We start from the raw sequence: 24,071 nt of genomic DNA, 5'->3' as shown, positions 1-24,071 counted from the left end.
TGACGAAGCCTTCCCTCGCAGCTTCTGGCCCATAATGTTCCTCATCGGTGCTCATCGTTGGCAACAAACTGCGCATGCTGGAAACACGCTAAGAGAATGATGTTGCCTTTCGCTCTTTCTCATCTCTCTAACCCCCAACGAACTGAAGAGTTATAGTGGCACTCGACTTGGTTAGTGTTGCCTTAACCAAAAATGAAGTCATTTGGCCAAGTTTATGGGAATTTTCAAAAATGTCCTTATTATTATGTTTAAGCTAAATTTCTAGGGACTCTTGCTGTATATATTTATGGATCTCTCTCTCTCTGTCTCTCTGTCTCATCTCTCTTTACGGTCCTCTTATTGGGAAATAATTTATGCTCTTCTTTCACACATTGTTGTTGTTGTTGTCTGCTAAGCGTTTTTCCTCTGTCTTTGTTGTTTCTTTTTGTTTTTTTTTTTTTTTGGGCTACTCGTAAAGCATCATCTGTTACTTTTTACACTACGAGACGGATGTTGGCTGGCTGGTCTGGTCTGATTTTGGCCTGGCCGAAAAGAAAATAAATTCATTTGGAGTGTTCTGGATCCTAAGGCTGCCTCCGGCACACTTAGTTGGCAAATTCATGGCATCGAGTCGAGAAAAACAATAAAACAAACGAGGGAAACTTTTCGTTGCGTGGCGTTTTGTGTGTTTGCCGACGGCAAAAATCCAATCCAAAATCATTTTCATTGACTTTCCGTTTTCGGTATTGTGAAAAAATCCATTCCGAATACTATTCTCATGGAAATGCTTATTAAATGATCAAAGAAGACGAAGGCAGTCGCGCCGGTTACGAAATCGATATCGGTCTGGAACAACATGTTGGCCATAACGGAAATGAAATTATTGTGTACAATTATTTTGGAGAAACGTAAACTGCGCCTCAGAACGAAACGGAAAAAGTATCGCAAATAGCCCTCAACCGAATAGGGCCCAAAAATCAAATCTATATATGAGTGATCTGCCTCTACCATATAATACACATATTTTTAACCAACTTTGGGGTTTCACATCCAACGGATTTCTGACACACCTTTATACAGAGAAATTTAGAGGTAATATTTTGACAAGTCCATAAAAAGTTTTGTGTGTATTATTTCGTTGAATTGTAGCAGCTGCTGGCCACTTGAAAGGGCCAAAACTTTGAACTTTCCTTTATGCTGTGCTTGAAACTTGTTTCCAATCTTAACTGTTTGATAAACTGCAAGAAAAATTGCTTGTTGTCGGTGGTTTTTGATGGACTTGGATGATAAATTATTGATATTTCATGGGATTTGTCTATGAGTTGTCTTTGAATACGAAAATTGCCTATGAGAAAGAGATTGACTCCTTATTCCTTGGCCTTAATAAGCTTCATTGGTTTCGTTTAGGTGTAATGCTCGGGTTTACCTGGTTCCCGAGTCTTTTGTTTTGGTGGGTGACAGTTGTTTCTCTTCCTGTTTAATTGCTACCCACATACATATTACTTTTGTGGTATGCAACCGGCGCCCCGCATGTCATCGGCAACAACAAGAAGAGCAGCAAAATTTACTGCATTTTTACAGTCGAACAAGAACACCAAGAACAACAACAACAACAACATGAACAATAAAATATGTAACGCATGAGCTGACTGAAACGCACAAGAATTGAAAATCAGAGACAAACATATACATATGTATATATATATTTTTTTTAAACATGGCGCGAACATAATGTCCTGTGTCCTTGCCTGTCTTTCCAATTGTAGGTTTGCAGCTTTTTTTGCGCCCTCCTCTCTCTCTCGCACTCTCTCTATGTCGTTGTTTTTTTTTGTTTCTGCCTTTGCTTGGCTTGTTGTTTTTGCGAATTTCCCTTCTGCTGGAAAAATCGAACATTGATTTATGGCGTGTGTGTGGCAGAACAGGAGGAATTGTCGTGCATATAGTACAAAATGAGGGGAGGCCCTGACAACGACTATGATGCTGATGAGCTCGAATTGTTTTTGATATGTCTGATACACACACACACACACACACTCGCATCCGCAGACAGCTAGACAGACAGATGCAGGTCGGTTACATGGTTGCTGCTGTTCCCTCTCGTTGATGATGATTATTATTATTTGTGACAAACCCAAAAGGAAGAAGAGCAACAGCCACCAACCAGCATCATCATCATCATCATCTTCTCTCTCTCCTCTTATTTTGCATTCATTGATGTTGCATTTGCAACGACAAACAGCAAAAGGAAAAAAAGGTTGCAAAAAACATTGCAAATGCAATTCGTAGCGCATAAATTTAAAAAAAACGCGTGTCACATGTCGATTTTTGATTGTTCGCAAATTAATATATACCTACAGATATATACTATATATAAATATATTCAAAGTACGGGCAACAACTGGGTCCTGTTTCATTTGCGGTTTTTCCTTTTCTCTTTGTGGCAGTTGTTACAATTTTCATTGAATTGAAATCAACAATCGCTTCGATTTGTAGCCAAACCATGGCAAAAAAAAATGTATATTTTAATATGCATAATGTTAACAGTTTAAATACTTAAAAAATGAGAACTATGTGGAAACGAAAATGCATTAAGTACTTTACTAAATAAAGTTTTACCTAAAAGAAGTGGGCGAACTTCTATGAGGCTTATCACCTTATTATGGTTCATCACCTCTGTGATGATCTATGGGAATAAAAGAAGTAGGTGAATGTTTAGAGGGAAGGGCAAGGCAGAGAAAGGGATAACTCCATATTAAAGGAATTAAGTTAAGTTACTTTACAAACTTGGTCTTTAGTTATACATGAATCGATGTCATCTCTTGAGTGACCTAACTGGTTGATTGTGTTTCCCTTTGGTTATCCTATTCTAAAGGATCTCAGTTCATTTTTCTCTACGTTTTCCTATCATCTCGAGCTTGATCTAGTTTAAAGAAATAAAGCAGAACCATTTGTAATGACTTTCAGTCATCACAAATTAGATCGCACCACTCTCCACCTGAAATCGTGTTTTCTCTAGCCGATCTATGAGAAATGATTGGTCTTTAGGCGAAACACGCGCTGGTTTTTAGTAATTGCAAGCAATTTGCCGCTCATTTCACTGTCATAAATATCTTTTTGCCAATGCTTTTCCACCAAATTCGAATGCAGGCGTACTGCCAATTGTAAATCACCTTCACACCCGGCAGACATTCAGCAACAACAACTAGGCAGACAATTTTCTAACACACACACACACACACACACATAGGCACACACATTGGCCCCAAGGTCACAAATTCACAACGTTTTTGCACTAGAAAATGTCGGTTAATAAATTATGTGTAAAACAACGTGTGAACTAACATAAATAATTTTGCTCTTTAAGTCTGTGCTGGTAACTGGGGAATGAAAGGAGGAGGTGAATGTTTTGGGGGGGAAGGGCAGGGAAAGGCAGGGAAACGGCTAACTCCATAAGAACAACAATCGATTAAGGCTAGATAAAAATCAATTTGCGGCAATAATAAATTGCTCAACTACCAGGCATGATCGGAGCACAGAAAGCGACTGAGGGAAGGAGAGGAAGACGGGAAGAACCAGAGAAGGAGAGGGGGAAACAAGCACCTGTTCCCCGCCTACCGCCCACCTCAATTTAGGTACAATTCGCATACAAATTGCCCCCAAGCAACTGAAACCCAGCAAAATTTACAAACATTGTAATCATGGGTTAAATATCGCCAGACTGCGACTCCAACTCCGACTTCGACTTCGACTCTACAACATTTAACTCCATCTTCAACAACAACAACAACAACAACAAGCTCAAGCTTCGACTACGATGACTGCAACCTTCATATTGGCTACAGCTGCTGCATCTGCTCGGCCAAGTATCTTTAGGTGAAAATCTTCTACTTCATGGATTAATCACCGCAGGCCTCGCAACTCAGTTGGAGTTGGAGTCGCCGTTGAAGCTCATCCACTTTGCACTTTACCTAAACTCACGATTCACAACTTAATCCCCTCTCAATAAAAAGCCGGTTTCATTACCAAAATCAAAAAGAAACCACAAGAAAAAGGTGCAGCCAGCCTCGTCTTGAATGTTGCTGGCTGGCTGGCTGGCTAAATCGCCTAACGCCCCCTACGAAACTTTTGTGCACGACACGCCCACAAAAAGTTTATTTGTTGTTATTGCAACTGATTCATCTTAGCGAAACAAATGAATTCATTTGGCTAGACCTCGAAAATGTTTAAATTCTAATTGATCTGTAGCAAGAACACAAATGGGGAGTGGGTTTAGAGATTGTAGTGAAATGGAGAATCGGTTACTTAAAATAGATAGTGTTTTAACCTTTAATAACAATCAAAGTTGAACTTCTTAAGTGCTCTGTCAAACACCTTAAGTAGTTAATATCGCAAGTGAAACATATCCATAATGAGGTGTTAACTGAAACTTAGGAAATCAATATAAACAGGTTTACAAACCAATTTTTAATCAATCGTAAGCAAAGGCGGAAATCAGCGAAATTCGCTCCCAAAAGTATGCAATAGTCTGAAAAGGTAATTTCGTATACTCCTATTTTCGTAAGTTTTTTCAGAATCGGTGAAAAATTAATCGATTTCCCTCATAAACTTCAAGTATCTTTGAGTTTTGGATCTGAAAAGTGGATCTGAAAAAGATCTTCATTCTTGGTTGAATTGAAGATTTTTATTTAAAGACTTTTAAATACCATTTCCATAGTTAATTTCTTTTAACTAAGTTTAGTTCGACTTAAGATTAAGTTTTATACAGTGGTTTCTAAACAAATTACGTGGAATTTTCTTCGAGTGTATGGGAAATTCAAAAGAATTTTGTAGACAGTTCTCTAAAAATGCCTCAAATCATATTTCATCCCTAAAATCAAACCAATTATGAGTTACATTTCTTGGCGCCCATCTCAGGGGAGACCTTTTGACTCTTGTCTAACAGAAGAAGTCTCCGTCTCCCACTCCACTCTAAAGTCGCCACTGTGAGAGTTTACTGTACGAGTTGTGTGTACTTAAGACGATGTATGTTAGATCTAATTTCCCCACAAGCAGCTTGCAATATCCTGTCTGAGTGTCTGTCTGTCTATCTGTCTAGTTTCACATTCGACGGAGGAAGTTCTTGTATGTAATCATGTTTTGTGTGTATGTGTGTGTGTGAGTGCGTGTGTGTGTGCATGTGTGGAGATTTTGAAACAATTTTCGTTGATTTTTCATATATTGCTGACGCAAATGAAACCCCCAAAAACTAACCCATTTTCTGATTGGGGGCGCACAAAAGGGCGTGGCTAGAAGGGACTCTGACATTTGAGGGTTGCTTGGGCTACGTTTTATATTTCTTTTTTTTTTTTTTTGGCGAGAATATTGACGCTCTTGCTGATGGTTCAGAGATGACGTTGACAGTTACATTGATTTATGGTTCCAGTTTTCTGCTGTTTTTTCTCCTTTTCGCCCCTTGGTTTTCCATGAAATCTTATCTCTCTTTTTAACGAGGAAATTTCGTCCCTTGTTGTTCCTTTGCTGCTTGCTTGCTGTAGCTGCGGCGGCAATTAGTTAATTGAGTAGATTAACTAGCTTATCCGCTGGCTTTTTGTTTTGTATTTTCCTTTCTAGGTGCGTACTGACCAACTGCCTTATCACTATGGAAAAGTAAAAAGGGAAACAAAACACTTTTCCCGGTAAAGTTAAAAGCTGTTCCCCTTCTTCCACTCCATCTCTCTTGCTCTCTCTCTCTCTCACTTTGTTACTTCTTGATCCTCTATCCATTTGCTCTTTACGCAATCGACTGGGCCACACTCGTTCCCGTTGCCAATGCCGTTAAGGTAGTGCGGAGAGGGGTCTGGGGTTTTAACGGGGCCTCGTGCTGGCCATGTCGAATGCGGTAAATGCATCGTCCATCCCACAGTTTATGGTTAAAGGCGTTCAAGTAACACAACAACGAGGGGCGGAACGCAGACCAGGCCACGGCTGGTAAAAAAAAGTGTGTAATGAATTATTACCCTCTGATAAAAATGCATGTCGAGTTTGAGTTCTCTCTTCTCTCTTTTTTTCTTGCTGCTCTCGATATCGACGTTGCGGCTTTAAAGTGTGGAAACTTATAAACAAAATATGTTAAATATCTACCAAAAGTTGGTTCATTAAATCTTATATAGAAACGATAGTATAAGGCAGGAGAAGCTTTTGTTCATTCGTTTCATAAATGTTTAAAAAAGAAGCATGAAGGGATCGGAGGGAGTCCTATCACAAATTTAAGATTTTCGGCTCGGGAAATTGAGTAGTTTAAGAACAGTTTGAGGATTTTCGTAATTTGCCCGTCAAGACAACCTAAGAAAAGTACAAAATGGTTAGATATATCGATATTTCAGGATACATTTAGACCCCAAAGACTAGCCGCCTGACTACGTCCATGATGAGATGTAATTGATCATCCAAATCCATCCATATCCTTAATAGAAAAACCCATAACTGTCTAACGACTTTTATTGACAAGTATTCTGATGTATTCACTTAAAACTGAATAAGTTTAGATAATGAAATGGCAATTGCTAAACCTCTTAACGTCGCAACGTTCATCAAATTATCCGTCGAATTGATTAAGAACAAGATATAATGTATTATACTTCACTGAATAAGAAATGGACTTCTAGTGAAACGTTTACAAGTTATGATCTGGTCTAGAAATTCATGATGACTACACTTCAGATAGAATACTTTATGATTTCCCTCTGCTTTCAAGATGCCGCGGGTTTTAAATGGGTTTCTTGAATTCGTTAAAATAATCTGATTCTTAGAGTAAACACTTGTCGTTTTGTTAGTCCCATAAAAGATAACTAATAATTCGATGTTAAATTGCAATTATATAATTTTGGCATAGTTATGCATCTAAACAAATTGTAAAACTAATCAATTTTCTCTTCATCTTCTTGGTGTCATTGCAGGTAAACACGCAAACATTATTCCAACAGCTGCTGTGATGGCATCTCTCTCTCTGTTACTCACTCACTTTGTTAAACTAAAGTAAGCTCAATTGCAGGGGGTTGGGGAGGGGAATGAGACAAAGAGACACAGACAACATATAGCCAAATACCTTAAATGTGCATGCAGCATTCCTTTGGGCCGCGCTGCCTTTACCTATATCTGATTTCTGTCAACATTAAAATTGCAGACTTGACAATGCAACAACAAGAGTTAGCCAGCAGCTAACTAAGTAACCCACAGATAGACTGACTGTCTGACTGACTGACAGACGGACAAACCAACACAGAGAACTACAGAGAATTGAGAGAATTGAGCAGTATTTCTGGGCGATAACACAAAAGGCTAAAACGCCTCAAACTCGAAAAACTGCAGCCAAAGCCATTGAGTGGCAACAGAGATTATAAATTGAAATTGAGTTCATAAAACACGAATCAGCAAAACGTTTAACATCTTTATTTTTCGTTGCGAAATGCCACAGACACAGAGAATTGAGGGAATTGAGAGGCCATGGCAGAGGCGAAACCACAAGCAGGCGACTCTTCATCTCCAATATCCAGCATCCACATCCTCTGTCTCCTCCTGCTCCAGCTCCAGCTCCAAGGTGCGAGTTCGAATGCAATCAAACAAGCGCAAGTCAATTGCAGCTAAGGCAGTCTGCCAACTCCATCTCCCATCTCCCAACTCCAACACCAAGTCCAAATCCGCCAGGCAAGTCCAAGTCCATGGCGAAATAAATAGACACACAGATCTACGCGCACAGACTGAAAGCAAAACGTGGCAGAAGAGACCCAGGGACAATACCTAAATGTCACCTTGGGCTGAGAACCGCCAAAAAAGTAACAAAATAAAACACAAACGAAAACTTCTCATGGAGCTTAGAATGGTTTACAAAAGGATCAGGATGATAGCAGTTTTAGAATCATCGTTAGTCAACGTTATTAATCTGTGGACATTGAATCATTTATTACTTAAAGAATATGTTTACTTACCTTCTTGTTTATCCGCCCAAGATCTGATTTGATTTCATTCAAAAAGTCTTTAAAACAACCAAGATGGTTCCCTACTTAATAACCTATTCCAAATTCGATTACTTTGATATAGAATAAACCATTTTGGCTTTGGTTTTGGGCATGGATTTTGGCCCACTGTTTGTACCAAATATTCTCTTTGGCCTTCTTGTTGATGCTGTGTGTGTTTGGGCACTGAGCACTGAATGCGGAATGTGCACGCGTTGAATTTCTTGTAGACGTGCGATAAAAATTTGCGACATTGCAACAGTTTGGCGTACGTGTGCACAAAGTGCCTGGACGAATGAGGAGAAGGAGGAGGATAGGGCACATGCATATGGGAAAGAGGCGAAGCGATTGCTTCTCCTTTTGCTTACCCACCTTCAACTCCAATAGCAATGCCTTTTGGGATGCAAGATGGAGCATTGCCAGCTTGCTGGCTCTTAGTATAAGCCGTCGAAGATGATGACATGCCTGTGATACTGTTAATCTGCGTGAATAAAAATGTAAATGAATTGAAGATTGCAAACGCCGCCAAGTCGAGGCAAGCATTATGAGCTATGATCCCGGCATTTGCCATCCACAGATGCCACTTAGAAGGAGAGGAGCAAAAACAAACAGCTTCGTCGAGTGACAAGTGAGATTAGCTGCCCGGAGTTGGTATCATTTAATAAGCAGCGACAGGCAGGTGAACAACGGGCAGCATCTATGGTACCCGAGTGCATAATGATTGAAATTGAACCTTTTGCAGCTTAAAATAAGGCACCGAGTAAAAGCTAACGGCTAAAGCAGTTGTTTGTTTTTGCTGGTAAAACGCAGACAAACATGTTTTCCATCCAAACACCAAAAAACAAAAAAAAAACGAATACCATCAATAAAAGTCCAGCTTAATCCATAGATGGAGAAGTAAGAAGGGATCGAACCTATAGATGCTTTAGCTTCAAATTCATATTGAAGGATATGAAGGAACTGTAAAGTAGTTTCTTGATAACTACTGGATAGACTAGATTCAACATCGTCTAACTATACTTTTGAGTGCTCATAACAAAATCTTACCCCCGTGTACTTCATTAGCAACCAACGCCTCTGACATCTTTACCCATGTCCGTTGTTATTGCCACCTCTCAGCCAAATGGTCTTCTTCCGTGATGGCTTCGCTACGTAAAGTGTTTGTCGATAAACCAAAGGCTAAGGTGATGGCGATGGCGATGACGATGACTCCTCCTGCTCCTCATCCTCCTCCGTCTGCGCATCATCATCTTGTTTACCTCATTCTCGTTCCGTGTGCGATTGACCATAGAGCATTATAATAAAAATTAAATCGCACAAAATAAAAACGTTTCAGACACCAAAGACAGACACAACGGACAAGCAACACGAACGTTGGTTCCCTGTTTTGGGTAGATGAAAACGTAAAAATGGGCAAAAATCGAGAGTCACGAACATTGAAATATGTTCCGAAAAACCAGCTGATGAGGAGGACCAAGACGACTCCAAAGACCAAGAGAGAGAGTGAGAGGGACGCGCGTTGTGTGATAAATGCGTGGAAAATGCAACAGCTGCCACCAGCACCAGCTCGTTGGCTAGGAAGACGAAGGAATATGGTGAAACGAACGTAGAACTCGCTGTGTGTTGGTAAACAAATCATTTGAAAGGATTCTTCACACACAATCTATCTTCGTTGTGAGTACTACTTGTTCATGTTTTTTCCCAAATTTTGCTGGCCTCCTGGACGGCAGGCAAATCCAGCGGGAACCTGTTTTCCAAACAGAAACAATAACAGAAAGGACCTCAACTCCTTTTCAATTCAATAGCGAAAGTGCAGCAGTACACAAAAAGGGATTAGACCCAGGATGCAAAAGAGAAAGTTGCTGCATTGTTGCAATTTCTTATGTCCAGTTGAGAAAAACTTATGCAATTCGTACAAGGACTGCGTTTTCGTTACACTTTCACAGCAAGGACACTCAATTGTTGTGTATTCTTACCTACACACTAAATCCAATTGTTCGAATAGGTCGGAATAATGTTATGCAAGAGAATTGTCTACATAGGCAAGGTCATGGAAACGGAAAGTGAAAAGCCTATACATCAGTTTTTATGACTTTTCATCCTTGTTTATTATCCTTAATCCCACTCTCTCTATGCCTAGTGGTTGGCCAAGTGTAGCAAGGTCAAAAACATAAACCCTAAGTATCTACTTATCCCTCTCATGGTTATTAGCTTAATGATCGGTTTTTATGACTTTACCAAATCTTTAGAAGTTATGCAATTTTAGTTAATGCCCAAATATACATATGTTAGTCATATTTGGGAAATGTTAACAGAAATTACCATGCAAATTATGAAAAAGTGTGGAAAATATGAGAAATAAGCATGAAAGGAAAATATCTTGACTTAAAGAGATCTGCAAAGGTCGAATCGAAAAGTCCTTCATATATTTTATGATCCTTAGAAGTTTCAGTAATGTTTTAAATCAGATGGATTGGATTTTTCATTAATATAATTTCCTTGTAGGACATTAAAGTTTTTGATTTCCTTAAAAATGAATTTGAATGTTTCAGCAGAATGACAAAAGGCGACCCCCAGTCAAAGTGTCAACACAGAGAGAACAAAACTCATAGAATGTGCACACAAAATGTCCAACAGAATAATAATTTATTGTCTATATATACAATTGCCCAATGGAAGGGAAGGGAAGGGAAGGGAGTGAGGGCCACCACAAAAGGGGGGGACTCAAAGAGAGAGCGGGGAGTGGGTGGCAGAGCAATGCCAATTTCAATTATTTAATCAATAATATTAATTTTCGTATCATATTTTGTCACAGGCAATAAATGCAAAATTTGTAAAACAGAACAGGACAGGACAGGACAAGAGACAGAAGACAGGGGACATGGGACAAAGGACAAACGACAGAAATGGGACGGACAATTTGCATTGGTGAACATTTCACTCATGTTCGCACACACACACACGGACATGGACATACATATGCATGTTCACACATTCGCACATTGCATTCAATTGTCCTGCTCCTTCTCCTACACCTATTCCTGCCTGCTGCTGCTGCTGCTGCTGGTGGCATCCTCCACATGGCCAGTGCACATGCATTTCATTTGCATTTTGTGCAGCGAATGCAATTTCATTTGTCATCCTGTTGCCCATTCCCCCTCTCTCTCCTCTCTCTCTCTCTTTCATTTTCCCGCCCTTACTACCTTTACTGTTTGTCTCTCTGTTCCACCTTTTTTGGTTTGGCATTCAAAGCGAAATTAGCCACTTAAAATCCACCTTCACCTCCTCATTGGGCTGCTCCTCATGGCTTGGCCTGCTCTTTCATTAGCAACAATTACTCAGCCAAAAGTTTTCGCATGTTGAAAATTCAATTCAATTTTCATTTTCCACACTTTCACTTTAATGAATTGCATCCTTGATGGTGTTTTGCTGGTTGTTGTTGTTTTTAATCAAATTGTCAATCGCTGTCGAGTCGCTTGCTGCCCTTTTTTCCCATCTTATTTATGGCCAATAAACTTCAAACGTTGCATTGGAATTTTTTCATTTTATTGCCTTTCGGAATGGAAGGACACTGGCAAGACACACAACAGCAAAATGAGGACAGAGCCAGGACGAGGACAGTTTGAATTTAATTTTGTGTAAATTGTGCAAATGAAACTTGGACTTGACTTGACTTGACTTGACTCCAGGAATTTATTCAAATTCTCATAGCATTTACATGCAGATTAGGCAAAGAAATTTTTCAGCGATGATTCAACTAAATTGAAAGTTGGCAAAAATCACCCCAAAATCTTGTCTGCAGAAAAATCAACCCCCGAAACCTGATCGAATCATAATCAAATGAGTCTCTAGATAGAGACTTGCATATATTCAATATCACTTAGTCTTATTTTAATGGATAAGAATGTTAAACAGGGAATTCTCTTCGTTGTTAGCGGTTTCATTTTCTCTGATTGTCTCTTTCAAAACCTTCAGCATGGACTCCTTCTCCTTGATCCATTGTCCTCCAACGTTTGCCTTCGCTTTTAATAAAATATTTCATAATTCCCTGCGCTGTTTTGCTGCTATTGACACTTGCTGATGGCATCTTTTGAACCCCATACCCATCCCATCCCATCCCATCCCATCCCATCTGCGTTCGAGCTGCAGGCTGGCTGGTGTCTGACTGGTGGCTCCTGCTGTGCAGGCAAACGCGTAGGTGAAAGTTCCTTTGCCCATCCCACCATGAAAAAGTCTGCCAACCAAAACCATAACCAGTTGGGTATCACCATCGTCGTCAGCATCATCATCATCATCCTCTTCAGCAGTGCCAGGAGCAGACGTTGTAGCCGTTGTCCTCGTTGGCGGCGTCGACGTCGTCGTTGTAGTCGGCGGTTGGTTGAATTGATTTCAACGTTGATGGCGTTGACACAAAAAGCTTTTACGGCGCCCTCTGCGGTCTCGGTTACGAACGTACGTATGTACATACGTGCATCCCCACGTTGACCACCTACGGCGCATCCTCATCCTGCAGTCGGCCTCCTTCCTTCAGTTGCCATTCTTCATCCTCTTCCTGTGTATCCCAGTGTATCCTGTGTGTTGCTGGTGACGCTCTCCACCATGATTTACATACAAAGTGAACATGCATGGCTTTTCTGCCATCTCCATCTCTCTTTTCTTTCCCTTCGTTTTGGTTTTTTTGCTGTTGCTGTTTTGTTGTTCGTCCTGTGGCGTTACTGCGGAAATTAAAGTTGTGACACCTTTTACCAAAAGATTTTCTTCAATTTTTCTCTCATTCATACATACATATGCAAAAAAAACAAAAGAAGAGAGAAAAAAGGCAAGCAAAAAAATTGTTTAAAGTTCACAATTTTTGTTTTTATTTGTGCACTCTGCAAAATTGCAACCACCTTTTCATGTCCTAAAAGGATATTGCCTCTGCTGATGCCCCCCAGCTGCGAGTTCCCCCCACACTCTCTTCTCTCTAGTCGACGACTCTGACCAGTTCATTTTTGGCCTCGAAACCATTTACGCCTCTCTGGCCCGGCCTGGCCTGCCTCTGAGAATGGAGAAACGGCAAGGGAAGGGAAGGCCCAGCATGTCTTCTCCTTTGGGCAACGTCAAAAAATATCCGCCCGTGTCTGCATCGAATTCAAGCAGCGGTTTATTATTATTTTTTCCCGCCGCTTGCCCCCGCTCTCTTCTCCCTCATCCACATTCTGCTCTTCAATCTCCACCATTTTCCAGTAAACTTTTGTTCGATGCGAATGAATTTTGTAATGAATTTAATTAAAAATTTTGTTTGGCTCAACTGAGACTTCTTTTGTTGTTCGCTTGGAAAATGAGTTCAAAATGAAAAGTCTAAAGAAATTAGACATTTTTTCATTTGAATTTGAATTTTGAAAAGTGTTTAAATTTCATGGATTTCAAAGCAGAGACTCCTGAAACTGTCTATCAATTAATATCTCTTGATTGAATTATCAACGATTTGAATAGATCTGAACGGAATTATGGGTTTGGGTTATTCACAGTTGACTCTCATCACTTTGGCGTAACAATTAACCAGCCATGACTCAATAAAAATCAACCCATCCCAATGAAGGTCGTAAAAACTAGCCCAGAACACAGTCTCAGAGTAAACCGAACCAAATCAGGGCAAAGGAGAAGAGGCTAAGCACTTCATAATTGCCACATAAAACATAAAAGGCGTTAAATTATTTACTTAACCAAAGGGATCATCACACACACACACACAGATATTTTGGCATACTTTTTATTTTCGAGAGAGTCAGTGGTAAGAAAAGCTAAAGACACTCCGCAACATAGCGAAAGATAAATGTCGACAAAACGATTTGTATCTAATTTTATGAGGTCATAAAAAGCAATCATTTTGCCATTTGGCCGCAAAGACCGCAGCTGGCTGGAGGCGGCCCATACCCAAAGCCCATGCCCAGACTAAGGCCCAGACCCAAAAGGCAGTAAAACGGCATTTTATGGCCTCGTATTGTCGACGGGAACAGGCGAGATAGAGACAGCGACAGCGTGAGTGAGAGAGAAGACTAAGAGGGAGCGGAACTGAAACCGAATTTGATTCTTAACTGAGTTTGAGGTTTAAGTGAATTACATGAAATTGGCTGCTTATTGGCTTTTAATTGTTGTCTGCTTGCCTTACCCCACCCCCCACCAAGAAACAGGGCGTGGTCGGGGTCGGAAGTGAGGTAGGGTTCGTCTCCATAGCCATTTCCATTTCCGTAGGTCAGTGCCAAAGTTGAACAGCGAAAAAATTTAAAACAAACGAAAATAAAATATGTTCTCTAGATAAACGTGTCACATAATTAATTAGCTACAATAAAATTTTCAACTAATTAGCACACAACAACAAAAAAAATAGAAGAAAAAACAGAGGAAAGAAGAGGAAAACAGACAACAACTAACAACATTTTTTGCTGCAGTGGAGGGGGGGTGTTGAATATTGTTGTTATTTTTTGGTCTTGTGGGGGGTCAACGACGAGTTGACGTGAATGAAATAATAAATAAGCTGTAAAATTTTTAATTTAATGAGTTCACAACAACAACAACAACAAAGCTAACAATTTTTCAAGGTTTCGATGGTAAAATGATAAGATTTGAAAGGAAAATTCCAAAGATTATGGGAAATTTAATAGAAAACAGCTGACAAAAGTCACCTCATCAAGCTGATCCAAAGAAATAAATACTCTCTTAAATTGAAATTAATTTTCAGTATTCTTTGAAATCAATTTTTTTAATAATTATTGAAAAATTAGCTCCATCTGTTTCCTCTGCAGCTGCGAGCAGAGAGGCGCCAGACGAAACTTTTCAATGAAAATGAAGTTGCCCTTATACAAAGATATGTATATATATACATCTCTAGATATATATACACTGGTTCCTATACAACAAAAGCCATATAATTTGGCTGCCAAAAAGCAAAACCGAAACTGAACCGATCCCAAAATGGTTGGTGCCGGGGCACTAGCTCCTCAATTTGGGACCATAAATCAATCGACGCCAGCTCCTTGTCCCTACGAACAATTTTTAACCCAAAAACATCTGTGTGAATGGGTGTCTCTCTCTCTGTGTGTGTGTGTTTTAGATCTCCTACATTTGCGTCTCATAAACATGTTGCAAAACACTTAAAATATGTTTAGTATATATTTAAAAAATGCTTCTTTAAAATAATAAACATCAGTTTCTCTTTGGTGTTTCGTGTTTCCCGTCTCTGACAGCATCGAAAACTGTCAACTTTTCCCCAGTTTCCATGGTATACGAATCTGTTTTGGTCTTGTCATAATTAAAAAACACATTTATTGCTAAATAATTTCTAGCACTTCGGTTGTTTGTGTCTCTTAAAAACAAATTCCATTTGGCAGTGGACAAATAATTTGAAATCTCTACTGGGCATAATTTATGAAACCTCTTTAAATAATGGATTTGGCTTGGGGGATTAGTTTGAAAAGCAAAAATTCACAAGAATTGAAATCTTTTTGTTTGTTTGACACTGACAATTTCAATCTTTTCAAATGTGATGGCATTAGCCAAATATATAACCATAAAAAAGGCTTAGAACAGCTTCAAAGGCCAGCAGAACTTTGGCCAGAAGATCTCAACTGAATAGAAACATTGTAAAGGAGTTCTTTAGCTATGAAAATGTGAATCTAATCAATCTCTTAGTCGAAAAACAAAGGCTTAATCTTTATAAAAGTATTCAATCTACTTCTCAACTACAATATTAAGCGAAATAAGGCAGAATATGAGAATTCTCATCTACATATTCCCACTCTGGTTGACCAAAATATATAGAAATTCCTTATGAAAATGGCCCAAAGGGGTCGAAAGTTGTTTTTGTTTGCTGTTTTTATACCCTTGCAAAAAGGGTATATTAATTTTGGTCAGAAGTGTGCAACGCATAGAACGAAGCATCTCCGACCATACAAAGTATATATATTCTTGATCAGCACGACGAGACGAGTTCAACTAGCCATGTCCGTCCGTCCGTCCGTCCGTCCGTCCGTCCGTCCGTCCGTCCGTCCGTCCGTCCGTCCGTCTGGATCAACGCAAACTCCTCCTAGACCGTAAGAGCTACAGAGCTGAAATTTTGCACGTAGGCTTGTATATACTGCAGGCGTTGTATATCTCGGATTCAGCCGGATCGGACCACTATATCATATAGCTCCCATACAAACCCCAAAGTCACGAACAGTGACTTTTCTCAATAACTTCGTTATTTTCTATGCTATTATCGTGTAACTTAATATTAGAGAGTTTACTACGCCTATAAACGACTATGCCAAATTTGATCAAGATCGGGTGACTATATCATATAGCTCCCATACAAACGGCCAAGTCACAAACAGTGACTTTCTCAATAACTTCGTTATTTTCTGAGCTATTGTCGTGTAACTTAATATTAGAGAGTTTACTACGCCTATAAGCGACTATGCCAAATTTGATCAAGATCGGGTGACTATATCATATAGCTCCCATACAAACGGCCAAGTCACAAACAGTGACTTTCTCAATAACTTCGTTATTTTCTGAGCTATTGTCGTGTAACTTAATATTAGAGAGTTTACTACGCCTATAAGCGACTATGCCAAATTTGATAAAGATCAGGTGACTATATCATATAGCTCCCATAGGAACGATCGGTCGAAAACAGTGACTTTGATCAATATCTTCGTTATTTCCTATGATCGTAGGCCTTTCTTTCTCAAGCTTAAGACTTTTTAGATAAAACGTTCTTCCACATTGATGGCTAATAGGTAAGGATAGAGTTACCAAAAAAGTTGCAAGGGTATACAAACTTTGACGCGGTCGAAGTTAGCCCCGGCCCTCTGGTTTTTATTGTATTTGACCAACCAAAACCAAAGAAATTCCATCACGCATTCGCCTACACATGAAGTCAGTGTTGGAGAGTTATGAATGAGTCCTGTAATTAGTGCAATGAGCAACAACATGATCCTTATCCGAAAACTAGTGCTAACCGAAAGAGCACAGAACATACGACGACAATAAAACTCAATTGGTGGCATAATATTTCCTTTTCTTTAGTTGTTGTTGTTGGTTGGTTTTTGTTTAATTACGAATATATTTTTAAATGCTAACGAGAAATACAAAAATGGAAATGAATAATGTTTGCACGCACATGTCATGTCAACTACAAACGCATAAAATTTATTCAAAACACGCAAATCAACAAAAGAATGGAACAACAACAAACACACAAACACACACACACACGAAACTCAAAACGAAAAGTTTGACCAAAAATTCAAATATTTGAAATAAAAGGAATGGCGCTTGCCTTTACATATGTATATATAATTATATATACATACATCCATGTATGTATATATACAAACCGACAAAAGTCGGTTCTTAAAAATGCCTGCAAGGTTGTTATTAGACGACTGCGGAGAGAAGAAGACCAAACGAACAAAATCTCTGAACCAGACTTGAATGAAAGGTGCAATTTTTATGATTTATTGCCATTATTATTATCAAGGTATTCAAAACGAAGGAAAAGTCCCAAAGTGAAGCAAAGCAAAGGTAAAGAATTTCTCAGCGTTAAATTATGCACAAAAAACACCCAAAAACAAAGAAAAACTGAATACCAAATACACAAAAGTGGCATAGAAACATTGCTAGTGGATAGCCTCACTCCTGGTCCTCTCCACCACCAGCCGAACCCCACTTACTTAGTTACTCCCTCAACGAACCTGTAATTTTCTAAGCCATCTTTGGCGGCGGCTTCTTTTACATTTGCTGCTGCTCCCGTTGCGGCCGTTCTCTTTCGTCACAGTGAAACAAAAGGAAATTAAAGCGAAAAATAGTGGAAAATATTAACATATGCAGACGTTCACACAGTATATATTCACCCACACACTCTCACACACACTCTCATACACACGCACACTGACAGGTGCCAAGGCATTGAACATCGTTTGGCAGATGCTTTTCCTTTTGCCCAATGGGGATGGAATGGGAGATAATGGCGGTGAATGGAAACAAGTTGGAGATAATGTAGAAGACTCTGACCACCAGCTGGCATTTAATTTCCCCCTCACTCCCCTCACTAATCGATAAACATTTACTTGAATCAATTGGCTAAATCTATTGATAATTCCACTGACAATTCGCGCCCAAACTCATTTGAATGTGCTCTGGAAATGAAAGGCCTTCCACAAATGGCGTCATCGTCAGCGATAAGCATGCCCCAGCCGCACTCGTAACTTACCCCCCGCCGTCATCGAGGAACAACTTCAAAATTGCAACGCCGGTGGTGCCTGCCAAAGCGAGAAAATAACCACTGCAACTTCCAATGCAACATACAGTGGAGCAAACTGAACAAAAAGCAGAAAATATATTTCCATCTTCTCAAGAAAGAATGTCTGTATGGGCTCCAAGAGTGGTTAACTATGGTATCTCTGGGTGCCACTTTAAGGATTAGGATTAGTTACTTCTAACTAAAAGTATAAGGATAACCCACTGTCCCTCCAGTCGCCATTAGATGGATGATGGAATGACGCATGGCATGGTCAAAGGCAGAGACGGAGGCAGAGACAGAGCCAAAGCCAGACAGAGTTACGCATGGAGGGCATTTTCTGACTGACTGCGAATGAATTTTGGATTTATATCGAACGATATGGTAATGTTGAGTATCTAACAGACGACGAGGCCATTTCGGACAGGTTGAGACACACAACACACGAGTCAAAACTACACAAATTTGACGGGGAAAAAACAGCGTAAAGGCTTAGGCGGGGGCGCTTTGGCCAACTCGAGCGAGTGAGGCCACTGCTAATCGCTTGGAAAACAAAAAAAAAAACTGGTGGACCCAGACCAGAGAACGCAGCAGACACTGGAAACTGACTGACCACCAGATCATAGACGGCAGATAGCCGACGAAGGAGGTGATGGAGGTGGAACAGCTAATGTACATGTACGAGGAACTCTCTCTCCCTTTCACTCCTGGGTGTACGGGTGGAGGGACAAAGGGGTGAACCTGTCGAGTTTAGTCCCGGCCAGGCCAAGCCAGGCCACGTTCGACCAATTCCCGGCAATTCTGCAGTCAAAGCGTTCGTATTTTGATTGATTTTAAATGATTATGGTTGACATTGATTTATGTGAGCCTCATGCATATATTGGGCCACAAGATGGCGATGCGGAATCGGAGACGGTGTCAGGCAACGTGTTCGTGTTGCTGTTGTTATTCGTTGTTGTTGTTGCTCTGGCTGTGAAAGTTGGGCCAGTTTGGACAGTTCAACTCATTCGCACGCACCGCACAGGACATGGAACGTAACGTTTCTGTTTCTGACTTAGATGGCCTTAGAATATTCTATATACCAAAGCATCAGCTCAATCTCCATGTTGAGGCTAAAGCTCTCCTTGGCCGCCGCCATCATCTCACGCATCCCGCATCTCATTCAGGGCACGTCTCCTGACCTAATATAAGTAAAAACGCCCACAAAATTACCACAAGCTGTGCCCTGGTGTGTGTGTGCGCTTCCGAGTGTGTGTGTGTTAGGGATTTGATTATGGGTTTTTATTTGGCTGACGGTCAGTTCTTTGTTATTCATTTTTTTTGGCATTGGCAAAACTTTGTGCCAATTTTGGCAATTTTAATGAATCGATTTGAACTGGTTGGCATAAGTTCCGGGAAGAAAACTAAATTGGATTAGCCTTTTGGGTCAACAAAGGGTCTTATATCCCTGTCTCTCTCTCTCTCTCTCTCTGCTCGTTGTTTTGACTGGTTATTCACAATATTCAAAAATGACTAGAAAGGCAATATTTCATAAGACTTCCTGTATCCATCGATTACTGTATAATGTATTTAAAGTTATCGAAAGGAAAATAATTAATTCAAATACAATTATTTTATAAAATATTGGGTTATATCACTAACCATACCAACGCTAGTCATGGAACCCCAGTGAAATTAGGGAAAAACCCGAACGTTCGTACTCTCAATGAGAGCGTACAGTGGGGAGAGGGCCAAGGAAAAGAAAGAATCAGAGTCTACCACACTCCACCTCTCAAATTCCTTTAACAACCACTAGATACAGAGATTTTTTCTATATATGTGTTGTATGGTTAGTGGTTATATCTTAGGTTCCGATTCTTAACTCTTTATAATTATTTTACCTGCAAATTTCATTTGGGCTGCTTTCGGGAACTTGAAAAGAAGAATCAAACCTTTTAGCAAGTCAAAGTTATTAGCTGATAGAAAAGACCTTGAAAACTTACCAGATTTGGATTTCGTCTGTTCACTATAAACTTCTTCCCATTAACAAAAGTTTATATATTAATAAAGTAATACATTTAATTAAGTTAACAAAACAGTTAGTGAAAAATCCAATAAGACACCCTTCTATTTTGGCTTACCTCCAATTTAGTTTACCAAATATGAAAGGAAAAATTGTCAACCTTGCACATTGCGTCATTCCATGTCAAAGTTGTCGTTGTCTTCGACTTTGTTTCCTTGGCTGTTGTTGTTGTTGCTGTTGTTGTCGGTGTTGTCACAATCAAAATCAACTCAAATCAAAATCGATGCGAAATCCAACGAAATATCTGTAACAACTTCATCTTGCCAATAAGCGAGATAAATTTGACTTGTAGGTGCGTAGCTTACAAGAAAATGTCATAAGAAAAACAGAAAGCAAAAAAAAAAAAAAAAGGAACGAAACCGCGTGGAGAACCAGTTGGCCCCCGTCAGTGCCCCCTTCAAGAGGGAAAAACAATCAGAGGCGCAAAAACGCCGACAACAACGCAACAGGTTACCAAAGACCAAAAACTGTTTTCATACCCCCGGCATCATCCTGTGCATGCGCACAGACCCAGACCCAAACTGAAACTCAGACTCAGTTTCAGTGTCTCAGACAGCGAGACAGTGAGGCTGGAGGATGGGGGATGGGGGAGAATTGGTCCTACAAAACGTATATCATAAATACGCATAACTCGTGCGCAAAAACGTCAGACAAAAATGGTACAAAAGCAAACGGCAAAAACAAATGCCACGCAACAATGCACACAGCAAAGCCAGCCAAATGTTGCATTAAATTCATTAGCCGAGCGACAAGAGCCAGCTCAAGACGGAGTCAAGAGTCGCCGGCTAGTGGCAGTAAGTGCACTAACAACAATTGAACGACGCGTCGCACACTGGTTTCCTTCTACGACACAATCAGAGGCACACGTACAATCTGCAGCAATGAACAATGGGTAACCAGGGGAGCAATTGCATGGAATTTGGATCAACAATTGAGTTATAACTGCCTGAGTCGTTCCTCATGTTGGCTGGCTGGCTACGACATTGTGGGACACATTTTGTTGTAAATTTAACCAAGATCAGATCACCAGGCAGCAGACAGCCACCTGATGAAGATGTCGAGAGAGCAAGATCAATGATCGGCAGCGCTTGGCGGCGAGTTCATAAATTTGTTTTATGAAGTGCGAGAGACATTTGTAACGAATGGCGATTGGAAATCGATTATGTTGGCTTTCCTTCCCAAAAGGCATTCGAAAGGGCAAGGGGAAGGGGTACTTGATGCAAAGAGGGGTTGGACATCATTTTGACTACAGCAAATGATAACCTCTGGATGGAATGTAAAGGACTGATGAATTATGGCTCGAATTAAAGTTACTTTGATTTCTATAAAATGATTACAGGTTTTGGCTTCTTTTTCCATTTTTAAGCCCTTTAATCTTTGGGGAAATACGTAGCTAGCCAAATAAACAACTTTGTCAGCAACAGCTTTTCAATTTGAGCAAATAATTCATTAGAAAAAAAGTCCGAAAAACCAACAAATAGTATGAAACGGAAAAAAGGAAAACGAAAACTCAACAAAAATGTTTTTTTCCCTTCTACCTTTCTGACCAGAAATCGAAACTGTTGGCAAACATTTCTCCATCTACACAATTCTGTGGTTCTATTTTTCTTTTTTTTTGGCGCGACAGCGACGATAGATGGTCCTGGTGGGGGTAAGGAGCTAGTCCTAGCAACGGATACGCTCTCCCTGGCAGCCTTCCGAGTGAAAATAATCGAATTACTTTCAACAGAATAATTTCTAATTGAAAAATATTGTAACTCGTGTAACTCGGCAAGACAGGCCAGAAGGACGAACGCCCACTCAAAATGAAAGTTGACCAAAACCAAACAATTTCTGCAGGGTTGCTTTGCCATTTCCCCCTTTTTTTCTTCTTCTTTATTTTGTCTGTAAAAATTTTTCTTCTCTAGGCATTTCCTTAGCTCTCAATATTTTCATTAGTGGAAAGGGCTAAATAGAGTACATTCGAAATGAGCGAAAGTAATTCAATTTCCTTTGGGCGTGTGACGAATTTTTAAGTGTTTTTCATGTCCCCTGATTTGATTTTCTATTTCCATTAATGATTTACTAATGCAAAGTTTTCCATTTTCTTTTCGTTGCAGGTACAAGAAATGTTCTAGCCATCGATTGAAGTCTATAACCATAAAACTGTGGTAATATTTTCCATAGTTAGATAACTATTTGCAGTACTTTATCATTATCGGGTCATTTTGCATTGAATTTCCCAAAGGATTATGCAGGAACATGTCGTCTTTCCAAATCTCATTTCAGGTTTATCGGGAGATCATTCTACTTGAAAGATTTCTGCCATCTTTTAGATAACTTCAAAATGTATGAATGGAGTTTTCCGCTCATTTAATCTACGCAGTTCCTTAGATATTTGATTATCTCCTTAATACTTCTTCTAGTCGACTAATTGTTAAGGCCTCTTTGTGGATACTCTCCAAGCAATTCTCATGAGAAGAATGGGCTCCATCCATTAATGAAATGTCTCTCAAGCGCAACCAATTAAATATTTTCGTATAAGAAATACAAAAAAACAAACGAAACCCAGCCCAAAAACAAAAACAAAAAAAAACAACCAAAAAGCGCACCAAATTATTCATGAATAATTTTTTTTTTCAAAACTTTTTCGTATCCGCCTTCATGTCTGCCACCAAAAAGAAACAAAAGAATTACCCAACTCAAAAGGCAAAAAAAAAAAAAAAGCAAACCCTACAACATGGAAAAATGGAAACATTTTCCTATTTCCACTTTCGAGTTGAGTGCGTAGAAAGAGCAGCTTAGCCAACAATTAACAAATTTTCATTTTCCGGTTTTCGCTGTTTTCAACTTGTTCTTATGAATATTAATCTGCTTCCATTTTGGTCTCTGAGGTAACCATTTTCTTTTCTTTCTGTAATCAATCTGTATACTTGTAATCCTCCCCCTTTTGGCCCTCTACTCGGCCGTCCACAGATTTCCGAAATCTCTCTTTCTCGCTAGCTGGAACTGTCTGTCTATCTGTAAGTGAGTGAGTGAGTGAGTGAGCGAGTGAGTGACAGTTCGTCAGCTCGATTTTAGACACCCTGCCAGCCCCTGTTCGCCGCCATAATGACAGGCACTCATCCGTCATTGTCCCTGTTCGTGTAGCATGTCCATGTCGGACTACAACTACGACTCCGAGCCAAAGTCATAGTCAGAGTTTTGAGTCCATGTTGTTCTCTGGCCCTTCCCCTATTCCTTTTTTTCGGGGGGGTGGTTTTCCATCTTGTTTTTTTCTCACCACGCACACAAAAGTGTCCAAAAATGCATATCGCACAAGACAAGTCAAAGCAACTGTTACAGAACGAGAGCACCAACCAAAAAAAACCCAACGGAACACGTTTCTAAAATTGAAATTTTTCCTTTTTTCCTTCACTTTTTTCCCGTTTCTTCTCTGTAATCATTTCATGTACAGTTTTTGTGTCGCTTAGATTGGAACATGTGCGTTTTGCCAACACTCACTCGCAACGGCAACAGCAACAACAACAACAGTGGCAGGACCATGTTGCAAGAGATGTTGCCGAGCCTGTCCATTTGCCTCTCCTCGCTGTTCACTCTGTGTTGCCTTGCGTGTCCTTTTTTCCCTGATGTCTCTGACCCCCGTTTCCTTTCCTTCATTCGTTTTTGTTGTGTCGAAATTGATATTCGTTACAATGGAAAACATTTCAATTTCCACTTGATGTTTTTCAGTTATTTTTTCTCTCCCCCCATACCCTCTCCCCGCTCCCTGTACCAACCATTGGGAGTATGTGAG

At 39.9% G+C, this 24,071-nt stretch overlaps 1 protein-coding gene across 3 annotated transcripts in view; it reads left to right on the top strand.

Moving 5' to 3' along the window:
- The window catches only part of Antp (Antennapedia), a 111,602-nt gene that overhangs the window by 45,676 nt on the left and 41,855 nt on the right, over nt 1-24,071 (top strand). Inside the window, exon 1 of one of the 3 annotated variants that reach the window (XM_068296271.1) lies at nt 1,049-1,071. The exons of the other annotated variants lie outside the window; for them this stretch is intronic. The gene's annotated coding sequence lies outside the window, so the exon portion shown is untranslated. Of the gene's footprint in view, nt 1-1,048; nt 1,072-24,071 lie in introns of those variants that run through there. 3 annotated transcript variants of the gene reach the window in all.

This window comes from Drosophila tropicalis, unplaced genomic scaffold, assembly GCF_018151085.1.
Source record: "Drosophila tropicalis isolate 14030-0801.00 unplaced genomic scaffold, ASM1815108v1 contig_859, whole genome shotgun sequence".
NCBI lineage: Eukaryota > Metazoa > Arthropoda > Insecta > Diptera > Drosophilidae > Drosophila > Drosophila tropicalis.
This window is presented reverse-complemented; position numbering and strand designations above follow the sequence as displayed.